General features: G+C 38.6%; 1 protein-coding gene across 5 annotated transcripts in view; it reads left to right on the forward strand.

Moving 5' to 3' along the window:
- The first annotated feature begins 473 nt into the window (after nt 1-473).
- Nucleotides 474-21,779, forward strand: part of rassf7a (Ras association domain family member 7a) — a 53,244-nt gene continuing 31,938 nt past the window's right edge. For 3 of the 5 annotated variants that reach the window (XR_011035131.1, XR_011035134.1, XM_068312351.1), the window contains exon 1: nt 12,509-12,843. The gene's annotated coding sequence lies outside the window, so the exon portion shown is untranslated. Of the gene's footprint in view, nt 542-4,472; nt 4,584-12,508; nt 12,844-21,779 lie in introns of those variants that run through there. The other 2 variants (XR_011035132.1, XR_011035133.1) reach the window with 2 other exon arrangements.

The raw sequence follows: 21,779 nt of genomic DNA on the forward strand, positions 1-21,779 counted from the left end.
ATTTGCCTCTAAATCTCTTAACACCCTCTTTTAAGAGAGTTTTGTTTGGTACTCTTGGATTTGCTGTCACAAAATCTGTCAGTTTAAGGCTTCTAAATGCATTCTAGTACATATAAAACCAACCTCAAATTACATGTTTAGTCTTAAAAATTTTTAAGGTACACTTCGAAGAGTAATTTCTTGAAGTTATTGCGATTTGGAATTCGATTAAGTATACAGTTGAGCTCCCAATACACCACCTTTGTAAATTATGTTTACGAAGGTAAACACAAACATTCACCAAAAAAATAAAATTTTTAAAAAAAAATCACTAATTCCATTATGTTACCAATACTGTACAGAATAATGTACAGAAATTTCAAGGCCAAATTTCACTCTTCCTTTTATTGCATCATATTTGTTTTAATGCTTTTAATGTGAAACTCGATCAGTTGTACTTCCGGTATTGCACGAGCGCAGCTTTCCCATCACGACGAGGAGACCTCGGGAGGATGATTTGCTCTCTGTACTCTGTAATATACAACTCCATCACTAAACTCTTGTAAGTTTTTTCCACTTGGTGTTATATTTTCTTCGTGAACACCACAATATTTAAATATTTTTTTAAACATTGCTAAATGATTAAATAAATGGTGGGACGTTAGCGATGCACTTGCTGTATTATGAACGACTTGGCGACCAACTGGGATACAAAAGTTTTGTTGTTTTTCTCGCTCACTCTCTATATTGAATTAAAACTAGGTTTCAGGTAGTTGATCAGATGGTGGGTAGAGAGTTTAACTGTGTTGCCGTCCATCATGTGTTTGTTGTTACGCGGATGAGTACCGCTTACCAATTTTCGAGAGAATATAACCTGATTTTTTTGCATCGTTTATTATTAAACTCTTACTTGATTTTCTTGTTGACAGCTTAAAGAAGTAGTAGTACCGAATATGTTGGTCTCCCATTGTTTTTCGGAGGCTTTTTTTCTTCTTCTTAGTAATCTTACTAGTTTTAATGAACAGAAAGACATTTAACTTTCTCTGACAGTAAAGTACATGCTGTGGACCCTAAATTAATTGGTTGTTAGTATAATTTTTGCTTGAAAATTTACTGAAATTTCTAATGTGGATTCATTTTTAATCAAATACATAAGGATTAGATTGTTATAGTGATACCTTTTAGTGTTTAATTCCCTGAAGAAATTCTTAACAACTTAAAGATCATCACTGTGCTGTTATTCTAAAAAAAAAAAAAAAAAAAAAATCCCTAAGGGCTTTTTCCTTGAAGTGTAGTGTGTTTATTACACATCTTCTGGGCTATGTAAATGTAGAATATACATACTTTACAAGTGAAATGCTTTGACACAGTTTATGGGACGAAGTGACTCTATGCTTCTTTACATCTTCCTGTTCTTGATTGTTCTCACGGGTTTGTTGTCATTTGTGTGTTGACTGGACATCAACCACTTCTCTGTTGTCTGCATTCGTCTCCTTGTTATATCATACCATCAGATTGAATGAGCATACAGTTTTGTGAGTAAGACAGTGCAGCCTCCATACTCTAAGTTATAGTTCTTAAACCTGTGAATCTGACTGCTTTTGGTGTTATTTTTCCTAATCTCAAGGTGGGATGTTCCATCTGCAAGAATATCTGATAAGTCTGGATGCGGCAATGCGCCTCTTATCTCTTGACAAGCTAATTTGTGATTGTTAATCCTCTCATTTACTTTTAAAAGAAATCAATGTTTGAGGCTTAGACATGTCACTGCTCTCTATGTGTTGCATACTGTCGGCTTTGCCACCTTCTCTTGCAGTGTCTCATCAGTGGCCTGTCACACTCATGCTGCTGAGAGGTAATTGGGCCTCTTCCCACTTGGTAAATGCTGTTCTGAGCATAAAACCTGCCTGCCACAGCTGAAGTAGGCTAATGTGCTGGTGCTGAGGCGCAATGATACTACGCAGATGATTGTGTCGAAATGTGCAACACATTGTTGAGAAGGTAATAGTTGTGTAATGTCAGTATGAGTACTGGACCCACTGCCTAAACGATTAGAATTTTTTGCCTATCTGTCCTCTTTGAAAAGAATGCTGGAAAGCTTCATAATTCAGTTTCCAAACACAGACAAATACCAGTGAGCATTGTGGAAAAAAACTAAAAAATATTCATTTAGATGAAAAATAAAATATCAGGGTATTCCAATGGAATATATTTTTGATGCGCAATGGTCAGAAAAGAAAAGATATTATAATAACACAAAGTATGGATTAAAATATAATTCTCAGTTCAGAATCAGATGCCACGTTGCAAATACGTTTTTCAGCTGTTTGCCATTTTTCATTTATTTCATGAACCGCCGCTGTATCCGCCGTAGCGGGTCACGGGGAGCTGGAGCCTGTCCAGCTGGCATAGGGCGTTAGGCGGGGGACATTCCGGGCACGATGCCAGTGCACTGTGGAGCCACATACAAAGACACACACACACACTCACTCCTACGGGCAATTTGGGACCGGCCAATCAACCTGAAGTGCATGCTTTTGGAGGTGGGAGGAAGCCGGAGAACCCGGAGAGAACCAATGCAGACACGGGGAGAGCATGCAAACTCCGCACAGAGTGGGACTTGAACCCGGACCCGCCGTGTTGTGAGGCGACAGCGCTAACCACTGCGCCACTGTGCCGCCCCTGTTTGCCATTATTGTATCAAATTAATCAGCCAGTCAACCTGAAAAGGGACTTTTTAAAAAAATAATTTTTTATAAAGTGCATTGTTCATCAAAACAACATTTTTTTTTCAACACATCCTCCTCACTTGTAGATAGTTGAATTTTCTTGTACATGGAGACAATAGATCAGTGATAATTATGAAATTATAAATAGATTTTTTTTTTTATTGAAACAACCTCTGAGAAAGGAAAGATTGCTTCATCAGATCTTTGTGAGACCAGCATAAAATCAGTTAAAGTTAACTTTAATCTAGCCTGGAGAAATGAACTTTACCCTCCCTATTTGGGAATTAGTAAAATCCTGGAAGCTGTGGGTGTGTGATGTAGAGCTGTGAAGACTGGCAATACTTGAATACTGATCTCCCACCTCAGCAGTGAAAATTGTGGAACCCTAAGGGCCCTAGTTAGAATATATGGACATTTTTACATCTTCCACCTGATAAAAATTTAAAATAAAATAAAAAAAACAGTTACCCCTGTCCATCTGTTGCTCAAATCTAGTATAGCAACAGATTTATGCCATAACATTATACTGTATGTGCAAGTGCAAACTGTAACCCACAAAAGCAGAAGAAGTTGCTCTGAAAATGAATGAATGAATGAATAAATGAGGTACCATGTGATGGTGATGATCTCAAATAATACAGTACTTTTATAAATCTGTTCAATGAATATCTGCAGTTCTTCAAAATAAAGTCCTTTTGTAGCATTTTCTCCCCAGTTAGTGTCCCCAAATGTGTTAAATGTGAAAGTTTAATTTCTTGCATAACTTAACCATCACATTGTCAAATGCTGTTTCATTGTAGACTTTAGTGATGAATACAGACAGTGCCAAGTACACCATAGTCAAACAAACAGTTTCTGAAGTTCATTTTTGACTTAATGATTTTCTTGATCCAAAAAGAAAAACAGTAGAGTGCTTCAAACCTGCTTTACAATCCTTACAATCTCCTTTTGATCAAATGATATTGTCACCTTTGCCTGTTAACATTGACCTTGAAATTTCTCAGTTGACATAAGCCAGCATTTCCAGAGCTAATCACTAATGTCCTGTCACGGGCCAGTTTTTCACAGGCATATTTGAACTGTCATTACATTATTTTCACCCAAAAGATGTGGAAAAATTAATTGAATATTAACTCAGCTAATTACAAAACAAATTATACAACAGCCAGCATGGGATACATAATCTGTTGATTACCTACACTGACAATACCTAGATGTGAAATAGTTAGTCCATATTGATTTTTTCAAATAGGTTATTTATTGTATTTATATAAAAATGATTTTAAATTTTAAACAATTTTAAAGATTGACATATATTTTTTGATGGTTAAAAACTATATGGGTCAGTTTAAGAAGAAAGGAATATACAATACTGTAAATAGCTGAAAAAAAGAATCAGGCTACGTGTGGCAGCTGGAGATAAAGTATACCTTTAGTGTCACACGATTACTCAGCATTGAAACTGAAATAGGCTTCAGCCAACCTGTATGTCCCGTCTGAATCATCCTCCACCCACCAACTTTTTTTTCTTTTCTTCCTGTCACTTGGTGCACAGGGAATTGTGGTTTGGCAGTCATGTGACTTTTTGTCTCAACACAATCGCTGGTGTTTTTCATTGGCCTGTCTTTCTTTGGAAGAGCGTTGGTTTCCTGGGTGATGGAGAATGGCGGCACCACTTCACTTGAGTCTGCAGCTGCCCCCCTCCCCTCTGCATTGCTCTTAGACAGCCTCTCGCTGTCTCTCCCACAGGCAGTGGTAGATCAGGTAGCCTGTAAGCACGACACACAGTCACAAGGCTTTGCACTTCCTCGCTCTCCTGTCCCTCATCTCCTGTTTCATCATTAAACAGTGTCAGAGACCAGCAGACTGCAGAAGGTGAGTAAAATAAATGTTCTTGTTTGAGATGTGTTTGCATCTGCAGGCACTACCATCTCAATTTGTTGCTGTGCTCCATTTGTTAGTTGGGACACAATGTGGAACTTTCTTTCAGTGCCTGAACTACCAGTATGTCACAAAATAAACAGAAAGTCCAGGTCAGGGTTAGTTATTATTGAAACAGTTGAGTAGTCTTTGTTTTATTAGTTATATTAGGTAATACACTTGTGACATGCAGACCATTGTGACAATATATCGGTTGAAGCCATAGTAACTAATCCGGTGTTACTCAGAAATCTTTCATGACAAAATGTAGTCCTGGTCTATTACATCTGTTGGGTGCTTTTGATATTGATCTTTTTTACTTCCTGTTATTGGGCTGAGCTCATTTATCAACGTGTGGAACCAGTTCTCAGTTTAGGCTTGAGGGAACTTATTTGATGGTGTTGACAATATTTGCGCTTTACAACATTCAACTTTGTTACAAATATTCTATTTAACAACGTGACCATGCACTTGTCAATTAGCAGTCACACCGTTTTTGGGGGTTTTTTGTATTGCATTTGAGCTTATCTTTAGAATTGTTCTTGGAAATTGGTAAACTATTCCTAAGCATTTTTTCTTGCAAAATATTATAAAGTTGTGTTGCCAATAATGGCACATGAGGGTCTCATGTAATGTTGTGTAAACCACCACCAAAGATTTTGATTTGCGATGCATGACATATATTTTTTTCAATATGGATAACAAGTTATTTCTGTTTATCACTTCTCTATTTTTCAATTGCTCATAGTCTATATTTTATGCACAATATTTCAATATCTTAACATTTGCTTAGCAACCTGGCAAACAGAAAAATGTTTTTTATAATTTACTTTTTACTTTATAGTCAGACATTACTGAAATGTCCAACAGGATAGACTATAACTAGCCTTGCGTAGGTTACATTGGTATCATGGTATCTGCTGTTGTTCTCTTTCATGCTCCGCGAAACACCTGTGAAGCAGGGAATCAGGCCACTCTAGGAAGGTTTTCTGACATGGGCCCTTTCTACATGTTGGATTCCATCAACTATGTTGTTGTGTCTGTATATGGTCACCATGGTAATGCTGAATACAAGCTCCCTGCCCCTCACTCAGGTGCTCTTTATCTGATGACCTGAAGGATCTTTTGCAGTCAGTCACACTCCCATAGACAAACACACAAGAGCATCTGTTTGTTGACACTTGATTCCTCTAATAGACAAGAGACACATGACGAAACAGTTTTCTAGCAGCAGAAGTGACTAATTTGAAGAATGTAGTGATACATGTTGATTTAATTAGGTTTTCTCATTCTGTTGTATATATAACTGTAGAATATTCTATTAAGTCCCCTGCTTAAATTCACCCCAGGGTAACATCCTGAAAAAGAGAATGAAAAAGAAAAATATCCCCCAAAAAACTAATTCTTTACTTTGCTGCCAAGTTCTTGCCTTGTCTGGAAACAATTTATTTCTGAATTAATGGATTGTTCTGCTAATTATTAAGTACTAACTATGTGCAATGCTAATTTTAGGATAAAAACCACCAAGAATAATTACTATGAATAAAGCATAGAACTATTAATGGATAAAGAAAAGGGCTGAAGATTCTGTTGTAATTGAATGGCAGACAACCATATAACACAAAATGAAGAGAATAAATACCGAATGGCAAGGTGAAATATATTGAGGTATCCTTTTAGATGAGCACCACAGACTTCAGTGGTTGCTGTGAGTGCAGTTAGCTTCCCCTGAGGCTATACTCTTGTCTCTTTGTAAACTGGAAAGTAATTTATGTCTGGCTTTTGACCTGAGACCACGGTGAAGAGTCTGAAGTCTTATTGAAATTGGTGGTTTGTTTAATGTTATTCATTGGGGTAGCTTGTAACAATTGAACATGTTTGACTCCACAAAGGATGTCAAACATTTTTGTCACAATTATGGTGTTCTAGTCTAATTACAGTGGTACCTCTACTTATGAAATTAATTGGTTCCAGAAAATTAGTAGAAAATTTCATAAGTAGACACGCGTTTTCCATGCAAATGCCCTAATCTGTTCCAAACCCCCCAAAATTCCGACATAAATGTTTTATCAAACATAAAAATGCATCAAAACATGTAACAAATACATATTATGATTAGATTATTACACAGTAAAAGAGAGTTGTGCATAACATAAAAAACAAGGAATAAAGAATAATAATGACGGTCATTTACCTTTTAACTGCTGTCCTCATTGTTTTTTGCCCTCTTTGGTTCATGCGCTCTTTCCTCACCATGCCGAACAACAGAGTGAATTCCAGTTCTCCTTTTGAACTTCTCCAACCACCCACACGATGCCTTAGTCTCCTTAAACTTCCTTTTGTTTTAATACTGTGGCGATTGTAGATGCATTACGACCATATTCTTTGGCGAGATCAACCAAAAGCATCCCTTTTTCACGCTTTTCTATTATCTCTTGCATTGTTTGTATGGACAAAAAAACTCTTTTCTCCATCTTTTCTTTTCCTCTTTTCTCCGTCACTGTCTCGGGGTCCATAGTGAATACTCAAAAAGTTAATACAGTATATTTGCGCAAAACTATCAGAACAACTCACTGGTCGAGAGCCGAATGACGAGGACCCTGGATAAACACTGATCGAGCTCCACACAGAGGTCCCTCTTAGCTAATGGGATGCCAGGAAGATACTCGGTAATAGCCAATGTCAGAGCAGCTATGAGAATGTTGCGTTCAAGAACCTGTGGGAGCTGCGAGTATCAGCCGATACTGTATTTTTACCTTACATAAGTCAAAATTTCTTTCGTAACTAGGGGTAATATTTTCCTGCTGAGAAATTTCGTAAGTACAAAATTTCGTAAGTAGAGACATTCTCAAGTAGAGGTACCACTGTAGTTGCTTTTCTCATGTGAATGACTCATTTAGCAGGCAGGATAAGAGTGATTGCCATTGATCAACTGCCTGGCATCATGTCGCTGATGCAACCAGGAAGAAACTGGTGCTGAGGCCTTGTTGCCGCATCTGACATTCGGCCATGATGTCACTGCTGACCCCGCAATCCTAGCATTCCTGCTGATTGGGTTTTACGCCAACATTGACCTCTACCAACAAGTGTGTGGTAGAGGTGCAGAGACTTGCACACATATAGTCTTTGTCAAAGAGCTGATTAGTAATCTGGCACATACACGGACACACATGCACATACATCATTAATTCGGTCTCATGCACCTGCCCACTTCAGCCCACACTCAGACACTCTACCTCTCAGATCACAATGTTGATGAAAATTTCACTGGTCTTGTTAAAATTCAACACATCTTAAAGTGTCTGCACTTAAAGATCTGAGAAAACTATTTTGCTTTATAATACAATGTTATTATATTTTTATGATGAGTGAAATCTAAATCCATTACAAACTGGTGTCATCATATCTTTAGGTGTGTGTATCATGCATGATTAGCAACAAACGAGTTTCTTACTCTTAACACATACTGTATATAGTCTTCCTTTGATGCTGTAAAACCACCGATAGAGCTGGCAATCCCAGTGCGGTGAAAGCTTTTAAGTACTATTTGTACTGTTTGAGCTGCAGCCATTTGGCCTTTCCCAAGATGTTAAGTACACCAGCATTGTCAACAATGTTTAGAGTAAATGGAGAGATAAGTGCTGTTGATGTCTTTGTATTGAAAGTAAGTTGAAAAACATTTAAGTTTGAATGAAAGAAAATACTGTGAAACACAAAGTGTGAAGCGGCAAGCAAAGCCAGACAGACTTGCCATCGCCAGGTGTTTCTGGGGCCTCTTTCTGGCACTTTGTGAGGCATATGAAGCTTTTGTTCACCTCTGACCCCTGACCTGATCTCACCTGTAGCACCCCTGTCGCTAACTGACATTTCCTGTGTGGTCAATGCCCTCTTGCACCTTCTTTTGTTGTTGCTTGAAAAATCTTTGAATAGCAGGGTACCCCACATAAAGGCTGGTATTTCATCTCACTATGTGTGTCATTCATTCCTTGCTCTCTCTGTGTACATGATTTATGATTACAAGCAGTACTCAACAGTCCTTGTGGTGAACAGACGTGAGGTGGAGTGAAAATGACTTAAATTTGATTACTATTTTTCTGTGTAGTTTTCTTTGAAAACCGACTTATAATCAAGAAAGACTTAACTTCCTACGACCTGTATCTGTACTTCATTTCATTATGTGTTGTTTCTATGTCATGTTATTGTTTCTGGTAAGTCTTAAGGAATACTGCTTTTTGTATTTAGAGTGGTAATGGCATTTAAATGACCTCAAATGGTGATTACAGATTGAAATTTCATTAATAATGACCCATGAACAATTCAACTTACAAACAACATCTCCCAGTATGGTGGATATTTATCTCAAGAGATAGAGAATGAGTATCTACAAATGGGATGATAATAAAACCGACCTATCTGGAAGGAAAAGAAGGAGAGAGACTTTTGTAGAACCACTTAGTCTGACAAAACCACTCAAAAACATTTAAGGACAATACTCTGTATGAAACTTTTCAAATTCATTTTACCTAAAAGAAAAGTTTTCTTTTGCTTCGCTTCACAAAGCCACAATACAAGAGGATATGTCGTATAGCACTGTGTTTTGAGTTGTGAATTTGGTCCTGAGCTAGTCTGGACTGGTTCTGAATAACTAGGAACAAAAGTAAATGATAGGGGAAGGGTGCCAGAGTGTAGCCAAAGGTCAGACAATTTAGAGCTTCTAAAAGCCAACCATGTACATTGCAAGACATCCCAAATGTTCAGAATGGAATAAAAACATAGTTTATTGTCCCTTCTTTTTCAACATTTGTTTTTGGAGCACAATAAATGTTGCTTACAGTCATCTTAACCTGTATGTCGATATAATGAACCCTCTGCTCTTGTCATTTTTAAATGTTACTCTTTATCTTTGGGTTCACCTTTCACCTTTGCAGTTAAATTACTTTACAACTGTTGTCAAGAGATTGTTTGTGACATGTATTGCTTCCTAAGAATGAGTCATCTACTGAACCTGGTTTCTTGGAAGAAAACAAAAGTCTTTGTTGTTGGTGTGCTATGTGCTATATTTATGTCTCAACAGTGCAATTACCTTCACTGGGTAAAGTCATCTTTCTCGTCTTGATGATACTCTAGACAGTGCTCCTTAAGCAACAACATTTGTTTGACCATAATGAGACAGTAATGCTATACTTAGGTGTGCTTCTCATAAACAGAAAATTATACAGTTTTGTGTTGCTTGCCGTGAGTAGGAAAACCAAACACCTGATCAAAAGATCAAGATTAAGTTACTTCTTGAGCCTTCTCCAACGCTAATGTAGAAGACTCATTTTTGAAGTTAAATCTTGACTGCTTTCCACCCTCTGAACTGTGTTTCAAGTGAAAGGCTGAACAAATATAGAAGAAGGGGGTTTCGTCAGGGGAGACAGGACAGGCGTGAGCCATACCAGCAACTTAATGCTATTCATGGTTGATGAATAATGGCCAACAAAGACACTATCAGCATGTATTCCCCTCACTCTTCTCCCCTCCACAGAATCCATTGAAGTACTGCCAGGCCTTACCAGCCGCTTCTCAGACTGAGAGCAATCTTCCTGTCTCTTTTGTTGAGTTATGGCTATCATCATAGTTTATTTTTTAGAGTGCACTGACAAATTTATTTTTTACTTGTGAAATATACCCAAAATTTATCTTGATCATTCTTTTCTTTATGTAGATAGCTTTTCACTGTTGGACAGATTTATACCACTATCATTCACTGAGGTATGAACTGTATGGAGTGATTTAAAGCTATCAAATAGTTTGGAAATGAGTGTGATGTTGGACTTGGCACAATGAGGGTGAATATTTAAGTACATAAAGGTGATAGATTTGTTCTCAAAATGTGAGTTTTAAAAATTTGTAGATCTCCTTAGCATCTTTGCTGAGTGCAGATGGAGGTTGGGAGGAGGAGGAGCAGGAAAGGGGGTTGCGAGAATTCTTTAGTCTCACAGAAAAAGAGGGATGATATGTGAGGTTTGACAGGGGAGGGTAGGGTTAGGGAGGCACAGCAGTGGGAGGTGCTCTGAGGAATTCCTGGAGGACTGATAATCCTCAACATCAAATTACAATACCCTCACTCACCACTCTGATTTCAGACTTCGGTTTTTTTCTGATTCTCAAAACTGCAAGAAAGCCTTCAACACCTGTTAAACTTTGTTGAGCTATGGTTTTCATATAAGAATCACTGAAAGGAGCTTAGTGTAAGTCTAAAGAATGGTCAAGCAAAGGAATCATAGATGGGGTAAAAACTGGGCTTAACTTCCCTGCTTATTTAAAAAAAAATCTGTCCTTTGTGGAACCTCAGCCTCTTCTCACTGTGGCCTTTAGTAGCTACACACGGCCTCCGGAGGCAGTCCTACGCTCCTTTTTTTTAGTGGTTTAAACGATTTGTCAGACATCACAGCACTTACATGTGCCAAAAGCTTTTTGTTATAGACAGAGATCAGGGAATTGGCTCACATTAACTGATTGTCAAACGACACTCTCCTAGATTCTTTGATTCAGCCTGGTTAAAAGCTAAAACATTCTTGATAGTGGTGTTTTTTTTACTTGATCTTATCCATTAATTGAATGCAATTCGTTTAAGGCATCTATGTTTTAAATATCTGAACTTAATGAATAGCTGAGCTGTGTGCTGCCGTTTGTCTGTTCAAACAAGTCATGTACAGTGAAGTTGGTATTGTTGATGGCCTGTTGCTCTTGAAACATACTGGCTCAGTTTCATAAGTACATAGTTTGTTCAGATGTAAAGTGTTGTATTTTACTGTTTTGTCATACTACAAATAAAAAGTAGTATTTTAAAATGGTATGTTTGTAAACACAAATTTTTATGAGTTTTACAATAAAACATTTCAAGGGAAAAGGTCTGGCGTAGAGATAACTAATAGCTAATATTACTTCACATTGATGGATACACATTAACATTTAGGTGGTCTGTCTACATTTAGAGTCTTTAATATAAATATTAAAGGGGGAGGGGATTATTCGAAAAAAGAAAAATGTTCTGATTAGTCAAGATTTAATTTTCAGATTTTGAAATATTTGAGAGAGAAAGTATGTTTGAGTGGAGGAATGATCTGGTCATGATTATGGTCTACCACACATTCTGACTTGACTCTGTCTTGCATTTCTTGATATTATTTATATATGTGAACATATATAAAGCCAGTATCGGTGTTTGTGATTTTGGCATTGTTCAATAAATGTGTTGTGTTGTGTCAATAGTCCATTTGGCTTTTAGTTTGCATGTGTTGCTCTCTGAGTGGTCAGAGTTAGGTTGACTCATTCGCTTACGTTTCTACTGGGCGTTGTCCAACTCAAACATGTGCATGCACACACACACTCACACACACACACACACACACACACACACACACACACACACACACACACACACACACACACACACAAATACAAGCACACGGACACACACACACACGGTCTCAATGATTACACCTGGTTTGTCGGACTATGACCTCATTCCCGGAAATGAAAGAAGAAGAAAAATCACCTGACAGATTCATTTGTGTAATCAGCTGTTGACTGGAGGCTAGAAGGAGGACGTCTCATCACCAGAGGTTATAGCAAACAGTAGATATACATGTAAAAAGACTTGTATAAAGTGTGCTCTGATATCTGAATGGTCTTACAGGCAGTATTCAGAGTCACTGAAGAAAACTAAACACAAAAATAAAAAAATAAAAGTGAATGACTGACCTGAAAAAGGGAAGGGACCTGATCTGTCAGTACAGCGGGAAGGAGGAGTGACCGGGAGGGTGTGTTTCTGTGTGGGTGAGAGACACAGAGCGAAGGAGGAGGGGTGTAGCTAGGGAGAGAGAGAGAGAAACAGAGAACCCAAGCAGTCAGACTGTGGCTTGAGAGAGGACATCCCGGAGAATTGTATTCCTGATGCGGCACGCAAAGAGAAAGAAGCAAGACAGTCACTGGATCTTTGTGAACCTCTCCTTTCCAAAGTCTGACTGTCTCTGACCTCTGCTCGACCGGCACAGGCCTCATAAAAACATACCTACACACACACTCGCCACACACACCAGCGGCTCAACCGGCTCAGCTGCTCTCTCAGAAGGAAAGGATTTCACTGAGTTGTTGAAGGAGACGGGGAGACTAAAAACAAAGGGAGGAAATTAAGACCCTCCAGTGAAGATTAAGATCCTCCTAGTAGGTGAGTATGAGCGCTTCTTTTAGATTGACATGGTAGGAAAGTGTCTGACTGTTGAATGTCAGAGTCATGAAGTTTCTCTGGAGTCAGCTGTTCCGTATGTGCTGTGTGATGAGACAGGTGTGATTGTCAATAAATATAAACTTGTGTGTATTCTGTGTGAGCAGCACAAAATGTGTTATAACTTTTGGTGTGTGAACTGTGTCTCTGTGTATACCTGTTGACCCTAAACCTACCACCTAGGTGTCTGAACAAAGCACAAACCTGTTTTGAGTGAAACTTCACTCCTCTTTTTTTTCTGCGTGTGTGTGTGTGCGTGTGTGTGTGTGTGTGTGTGTGTGTGTGTGTGTGTGTGTGTGTGTGAAGACACAGGCTGCTGCTCCTTTTCCCACTGTAGGATTAAAGATTAATTTTGCAGTCCATGGCCACAGTTCATCTCACTCACTTCAACCATATTTAACTGTTAATGTTCTACACCGCTCAAATGCCATTGATGTTCAAGTCTGAGGCACTGAACAACTCCATGCCTGTTCAAACAATGACTCATCATTGTTCAGGGCTTACATTTGAATGTTTGAAAGTGTATTATGTGTCTAAAATGAAGTTTGGAGCTCACTCCCCTCTGCCAAACCTTATGAGAGTAAAGTATTTTTTTACTTAGTGACTGTAGTTACAGAGTTATAATCCATCTTTGTTGGTGTGCTTCATAGAGTGAATTTTTGAAGTGATAGTTTCATCATAATTGGTGCATGATATGAGAAAGGAATCATATTGGAAACTCTGACCTAACTTCATGTCATTTTGATAACTTTATCATTTTAGTTTTAATTCTTGTCTTCATTAAGTGCATTGCAAAGTAGCACCTGATAACCATTGCTTCTGTTTACTTTTGTGAATTTGATTGTGCCAGTTACACTGACACATCCAGGCTTCTGGAAAATCCTATTTAGTGTAGTATATGTTTTTTTTTAAATAAAAAAGTAACATGTAACAATCACCAAGTTTATACCAGATCATATGTGTTGGACAGATCAGAGAACTGATGTTATAACAGATGACTAAAATACCAATCCAATAGAAGGAAAATGATTTGGTTACCCAGCAGTCTAAATGTATAATGAAGCTTTCCACATTCTTCCAAGCTTGGTTTAGTTAATGCTATCTTCTCTATCTTCTTCATCCATCTCCCTCCCTGCCTAGGTATTTCTTATTTCCTATCGCAGGAATGAGTCTGTTAAGTACGAAGGGGGCAGAGTGTCCTCTGAGAGTCACTGTGCTTTTTTTTTTCTTTCTCTGCAGTGTTATTTTTGTTGCTTTTTCACTGCTAGAATTCAGTGATGGACTCCTGTCTTCTCCTGGAATAGTCTGTATGTTGTCTGTCTGTATTTCTTGCCAAAGGGTCTCAGTTGCATGTCAGGGAAAACCCATGCTGACAGAAATATCTTATCTCTCAGGATTCTTTATGGAAAGTTTTAGAGGCCTTCATGTTGTGAGGTGACTTAATTTCCCCCCTCCTTATCAGTAGTGTGTTTCAACTCCTGTAGATGCTCTCAGTACCAGCAGCAATTAGAAATTCAAAGCTATGACAAAGTGTCAGTGAGATGATATGTTTGCATGTTGCAGATTGTGATTATTTTGCAGTGAGGGTTTTAAAACTGGTCTCTCCTGCTCCCTTCTATCCTTTTCTTTCCATGTGTCCTTTTTCTGCCCGTGCAATGTGACGGAAGGTAGTGAGTGCTGTGCTCTGCTCATGTCTGATCCATTAGGGATGAGAGCACGCTGCAGTGATAAAAGATTGATCCAGTCCTCCTTGCAACACTTTTGCATGCCTCACACCCTACTCCCTCATCCCCCCTCACATCCCTACTTCCAATTTGAAGTAAATCTAGCTAGTTTTTAATTATCGTATCCATAGGCCTCTGAAACATTATCCAAACCCAAGTTTACTACTACAGTGTTACCTCTACTTACGGAAGAAATTACGTAAGTAGAAAATTTCGTAAGTAGACACGTGTTTTCCATGCAAATGCCCTAATCCGTTCCAAGCCCCCCAAAATTCCGACATAAAAATGCATCAAAACATTTAACAAATACAAGTTACCATTAGATCATTACACAATTAATGAGAGTTGTGCATAACGTAAAAAACAAAGAATAAAGAATGAAAATGATGGTCATTTCACTTTTAACTGCTGTCCTCATTGTTTTTTGCCCTCTTTGGTTCATGCGCTCTTTCCTCACCATGCCGAACAACAGAGTGAATTCCAGTTCTCCTTTTGAACTTCTCCAACCACCCACACGATGCCTTAGACTTCTTAAACTTCCTTTTGTTTTAATACTGTGGCGATTGTAGATGCATTACGGCCATATTCTTTGGCGAGATCAACCAAACGCATCCCTTTTTCACGCTTTTCTATTATCTCTTGCTTTGTTTGTATGGACAAAAAACTCTTTTCTCCGTCTTTTCTTTTCCTTTTTTCTCCGTCACTTTCTTTGGGTCCATAGTGAATACTCAAAAAGTTAATACAGTATACTTGCGCAAAACTATCAGAACACCTCGAGGGTCGAGGGCAGAATGAGGAGGACCCTGCATAAACACCAATCAAGCTCCACACAGAGGTCCCTCTTAGCCAATGGGATGCCAGGAAGATACTCGGTAATAGCCAATGGCAGAGCAGCTATGAGAATGTTGCGTTCAAGAACCTGTGGGAGCTTCGAGTATCAGCCCATACTGTATTTTTGCCTATCGTAAGTCGAAATTTCTTTCGTAACTAGAGGTAATATTTTCCTGCTGAGAAATTTCATAAGTAAAAAATTTCTTAAATAGAGACATTCGTAAGTAGAGGTACCACTGTACCACTTTCCCCACAGGATTTCATCAATGGGAACATTCTGTTTTGTTCATGGAAGATGCTGTACCCTTCCTGTTGCACACAATAACAAGTTATCAAGGGGTACAAAGGAAATTTTTCTCTCATATGAAATGTTATAGTCAGTAGATTTAAAAACCAAGTAACACTGTTCTTCCTGTACTCCAAGTGTTTTTGTTCTATGAGGAAGGGTCACTATGTTCTTGGCTTGCAGAACTGGCCTCCAGCCCAGCACACACAAGCTGTACTTCACCTGTTGTATGAAAGGAGGCAAACACAAACATAACATACCTGTTTGTCAGCTGGAAGGCTATAATTGCGGAGAGGATTTGGAGAAAATTTTCACTGCGGTTCTGGTTTTATAATTTAAGACATGAGTCAGTCTAGAGCACCTGAAAACACAAGTTTGGATTGTAAAACTGTTTAACTGATCAGAAGCAAGTGTGCGAGTTGTTTCATCCCGGCTGGTGGTTTGAAGCTCTTTCCCCTCAGAGAATGGTTTGTCAGCCAACTGCAACCCATTTTACTTTGTGTTGCTTCAGTCAGTCTGTTTTAAGAATTGTTTTTCTGTTTCGGACATTGTTTTTCCATTTTTTGGACATTGAGCGATAGAAGTATATTTAATGTAATCTCTCTCCATTCAACCAACCAATGTGCAAATCAGAGGCTAGCTTTATTCCCAGATAGTTGTTCAGTTCAACCAAGTAGTGTGTCATATTCTGTAATATTAACACTTTGTTAGTCTTCATGGGTTTTTGCACTGTCAAACCACTGACGGGTTATAGGTGACAGGGTCATGGAGGTCTGTGACTGTTTGTCTTCCCATCCATAGAATTCTACTGGATGTGGTGATTGTAGCTTGATAAACATCATCCAATCCCCTGGGACGATCGTGTGTGTGTGTGTGTGTGTGTGTGTGTGTGTGTGTGTGTGTGTGTGTGTGTGTGTGTGTGTGTGTGTGTGTGTGTGTGTGTGTGTGTGTGTGTGTGTGTGTGTGTGTGTGTGTGTGTGTGTGTGTGTGTGTGTGTGTGTGAGTGTGTGGAAGTGGAAATGTGTGAGCTCTTTTGCTCAATCAAAAATATTGTGTTAACGCTTTACACTCCAAGCTATCTCTCTGGGCAGGCAATACCATGTAACCTCAGCCAAGAGCTCTGCCCTGGGGGGAGGGGTTACGATGCCAACAAGCAAATGTCCGCTTCAGGCTCTGGAGATACTGAATGAAAATATGGGAGATACTAAATCAAAATATACAAGAGGCAGGTAGGTCTGACAGAGTCATCCCTCCTGCTGACAGGCTTTACTTGAGTTCTGTCATTGTATGGAAATGTGTGCGATCAAGCACACAACAAGTAAATATTGCTCATGGGGACTTAGATGATAACTGCAGGTGCACCAACATACATCAAAGAGCAGGAGCACACATACAGTATGCAGTAATGTTGGGGGATATCAAATATACCATAATTTGATGAAAATACTATTATACTAAAAATACTATTATAATGGAAATACTAAATTGACTACCTATTGAGAAATAAATAAAACCTGTTTGGGGTTTTTTAGGTGCTGTGTTTGACTGCAGGCGGCAGAGTTTTTTAAAAACTGTCGGTTAAAATCCCTGGTTATCCCCACAAATGTGAGACTTGGACTGCTGTTTTTGTCTGCCTGCTGTTAAACACTCCATCTTTGACATGAACTTGTCTTTTCCTGTCTTGTTCAGCCTTGCTTTTGTCATTTCTGTCCCTCTTCCCTGTTTGTTGCTCCTGAGGGACTCCTGACTTATCTCTTTCTCATGTGTAGACTTGTCAGTGTTTACCTATGTGTACATGCATGTGTATCTATGTAAAACATCACCATGGTGAGCTTTAGTAAAAAGGGTGATTGAATAGCTGCTTTATGGACGTGATGTAACGATACAGATAGATATGTTGTTTTAGTCCAAAAGGTCTTCCAAGGATACTGGGAAGTGGCCATCAATCTTCTCCCTGTCTACTTACCTCCTCATTACTCAACCCTTACTTTACACAGATCCTCACCCACTACCCCTATAGTTGTTCCTCCTCAGGGTAACAACATGGATGGAGAGGCATGTCTGACAACTCCTCATCAAACTACTGTGTACATTTTTTAGTCATTGAGAGGCTCGAGCTTAGCTCTGTAGTTCACACATAAGTCCCATTTATATGGTATTGTCAAGGTGGGAGTGGTGTGCCTTTGTTCCACCCAGATGCTTGAAGTCTGTAAAATGTAGTAAGATTGTGAAAATTGGACTATTGTGTAAACATGAAGTAGAAAAGTAAGGTACGGTTGTGACATTTTGATCTTTTTGTGACATTTTTGATGCATTGAGCATGTGACTCAAAGCAGAAGACTGAAAAAGCAACTTGCATCAATTAACACCTAATCAAAGAAGAAGGAAATCAAAGTAACATATCTTCAAATCTGTGTTACATCCTGAGTTTTGGGAGCTCTTTACCCCCGATTAGAGGACAAGATTGACCTTTGCCTAATATTTTTTATTTTAATTTTAATTTTATATACAGTGGTACCTCTACTTACGAAATTAATTGGTTCTGGAAGAAATTACGTAAGTAGAGACGCGTTTTCCATGCAAATGCCCTAATCTGTTCCAAGTCCACAAAAATTCAGACATAAATGTTTTATAAAGCATAGAAATACATCAAAACATGTAACAAATACGTGTTACGATTAGATTGTTACGCAATAAATGAGAGTTGTAAGGTAACAAACAAACAATAGAGTAAAGAATAGTAATGACTGCCATTTACCTTTTAACAGCTGTCCTCATTGTTTTGTGCCCTCGTTGGTTCATGCGCTCTTGTCTCAACATGCCAAAAAACAGAGTGAATTCCAGTCCTCCTTTTGAACTTCTCCAACCACCCACGCGATGCCTTAAACTCCTTAAATTTCCTTTTGTTTTAATAACGGGGCGATTGTAGATGCATTACGGCCATATTCTTTGGCAAGATCAACCAAACGCATCCCTTTGTCACGCTTTTCTATTATCTCTTGCTTTGTTTGTTCTTTTCGTCTTTTCTTTTACTCTTTTCTCCGTCACTTACTTGGGGTCCATAGCGAATACGTACTCAGAAAGTTATTATATTTGCGCAAAACTATCAGAACACCTCACCGGTAGAGTGCCAACTGCTGAAGACACTGCATAAGCACCAGTCTATCTCCACACAGAGGTGGAGTGGCATCCCTCTTAGCCAATGGGATGCCAGGAAGATACTCGGTAATAGCCAATGGCAGAGCAGCGATGAGAATGTTACGTTCAGGAACCTGTGGGAGATTCAAGTATCGGCTGATACTGTGTTTTTACCTTACGTAAGTCGAAATTTCTTTCGTAAGTAGGGGCAATATTTTCCTGCTGAGAAATTTTGTAAGTAGAGACATTCATAAGTAGAGGTATCACTATACAGTACTTATTATGATCCCCGAAGGGAATTAAGACAGGGAAGGAAAGTTGTTGTTTTTTTTGCTGGGTTGATTCATCCTAGTCGACGGTATGTTACACTTCATGGTAGATACCAACATTGATGGCACAGGTGATCACATCTGTTTTACTTGTCTCACTGTTGAAAATCAAACACCAAAACGTAGCTGTTCTACCATGTCTTCTGTGGATAGCCAAACAGAAGCTGTCATAGAGAAGTGATAATGTTGTGTTGCTGTGGGGTGGTCTCTGTAAAAAGGCTATATTTACACCATAATCAGATTCCACCCATTTTTAATGGGTAACATTTTGGCTGAGTAGAAACCACGAGTACCTTCATGGTACTAATAAAATACTGCTTATTAAAAATTGTCAAGCTATTAAAGCTTAAAATGGGGACCTAAGTAGAAAAACACAATGTATTTCATAGTAAAAAGGTGTGATAATTTTGTTATGTCTTGTTACACATTAGTTCCTCCCATTATATTATTCTTACCAGTCTTTCTAACATATTAAACACACCACATTACCTCAAAACTCAGTTGTTGTCCTTCACACTCATCCTGTATTTACTTTCTTTTGGTGAATCTGGAACTTTAAACTTACATTAAACAAAATAGTGAAAAAATGTCACCTTCACATCTGTGGATGCCGTCCGCCTTACCACCTCATTTGTCCCTTTGTTCATATTTTACCACTACACTTTTTTGGTCTTTGTCTTCCTTCCATCTGATATTTACTTCTATTATTGTATTACAACCAAACAACCTCAGCTCCAATGAACTGTTGCATTTTTAAGAATTTAAAATATACTGTGTATCATTGTTCACAATGCAAATGCTCAGTTATTCACCGAAGTCAGAGAATTATTTATAGTTTGATGATGTATTGTGCAGTGCTTAATTCTTTTGTTTTTTATTTGCTGACCCTTTTGCTTCTTTGAAGTGTTTGCCTCTACCCCTCTCTCCAAGGGCCAAATATGTTGGAACTCCCTGGGTAAACACTGGGAGTGTCTTGGAAGAAATGTTCTGCATAGCAAATGTTAGCTACAAAGTTATTATTTTAATTGATGCAGCCTGTGGTTTTTGACGAGTTGTTCAAAGAACGTCGCAGTCAGGAACTTTGGTTCTCAGTTTCAAAGGTGAATTTAATCAAAACCAGCAGAGTGGACTGCTTCAGACACAGGAGTGTCTGTGATCCATGATAATGTCTTGGGAGGAAACTGGCTGGATTTTTTAACTTTCATCTCTGAACATTTATTGAGTAGACAGGAATTTGTTTTCTTTACATTACAGTTGCATGCTATTGTAATGTTATTGTTCCAGCCCTGACAAACCCTCACCTGGCCTGTCCTGGACTCATAACTGCCTTATGTAAAACTCAGCGGAAGATCTGAATGTGATTGCATCACGTGATATGACAAATGGAGCTGGGAGTTTACTTGGGTCTTTGAGTCTGAACTCTCTCCTCTAGTTTTTTTTGTAGCAGCACATTAATGTTTGTTTCCATTTCTTTTTTTTGGACTGACAACTGTAAATTTTACCGTTGTATTCATAGAAATACACTATGTTGTGAGACCAAAACACAGCAGACATTGTTCAGTGTCTGCAGTTTACAGTTTAAATTACATGAATAAAGTAGTTGATTTGACTGAAAAAGTTGATTGAATAAATTATTTTAGCAGACATGCAAGCAATCTTTAAATTACTTATGAGTCTATATCCTATCCTGTGATACCAGAGGTCATGACATTGGTGACCCCTCAGTGATACTGTGCCTGTACCTTTAAATGCTAATGAGCATTTAAAGGTTGCATGCCCCTCTGACAGATAGGATGTGGTTAACGCAACGTAGCCGGCACGTTGTCATTGGTAAATGTTGTTACGTCACAACGGAAGCTGAGTCTTGAGGAGCACGTTTGAGTACCTTTAACAAGGGGGTGGGCTGCATTGTTGATGCTGGACCCCTTCGTTTTCCTCATTCTAGGAGTTGGTAGGCTCAGGGAGGACCACTGTACATTTGTAGAAACCGCAAAAAAATGTGTTTTTCTTAATATGAGCCCTTGAATTGTCAATTGTCTCTCTCTCTCTCACACACACACACACACACACACACACACACACACACACACACACACACACACACACACACACGCAACTGACAATTAGCTGTTGTTGGTAAATTTCAGGCTGCGTTTCATTCACGTCTTTTTGAACTGCATTCATTTCTTGAGTTTCAAATGAAGGTTGTTTATTTGAGTCATCCTGTCAGCCATTTATTTTTAGCATTATAATGGTCCCTCAGGCATGTCATAACGAAATCTGTACTGTTCTGTGTACATGTAATCAACTGTGTGTTGTGTCTTGCTTAATATTAATTGCTTCACTCTCTCTAGTTGTGTAAATCCTGTTTATTGAAAACCTTTACCTGTTTTGGAAAACTCATGAATAGGACATTTACTCAATCTGAATAGTGAGATGATGTTTGTGAGAACAGGTGAACTCACAAACTAACCAGTCCTTGGGGACTAATCCTTTTTTGTTTTTCAGATATCCAAAGTTGTACTTTATCTGACGTGAATGGAGATCAGTGATATATGTCTCATTTGGTGC

This window comes from Antennarius striatus, chromosome 4 (genome assembly GCF_040054535.1).
Source record: "Antennarius striatus isolate MH-2024 chromosome 4, ASM4005453v1, whole genome shotgun sequence".
In the NCBI taxonomy this organism is placed as follows: domain Eukaryota; kingdom Metazoa; phylum Chordata; class Actinopteri; order Lophiiformes; family Antennariidae; genus Antennarius; species Antennarius striatus.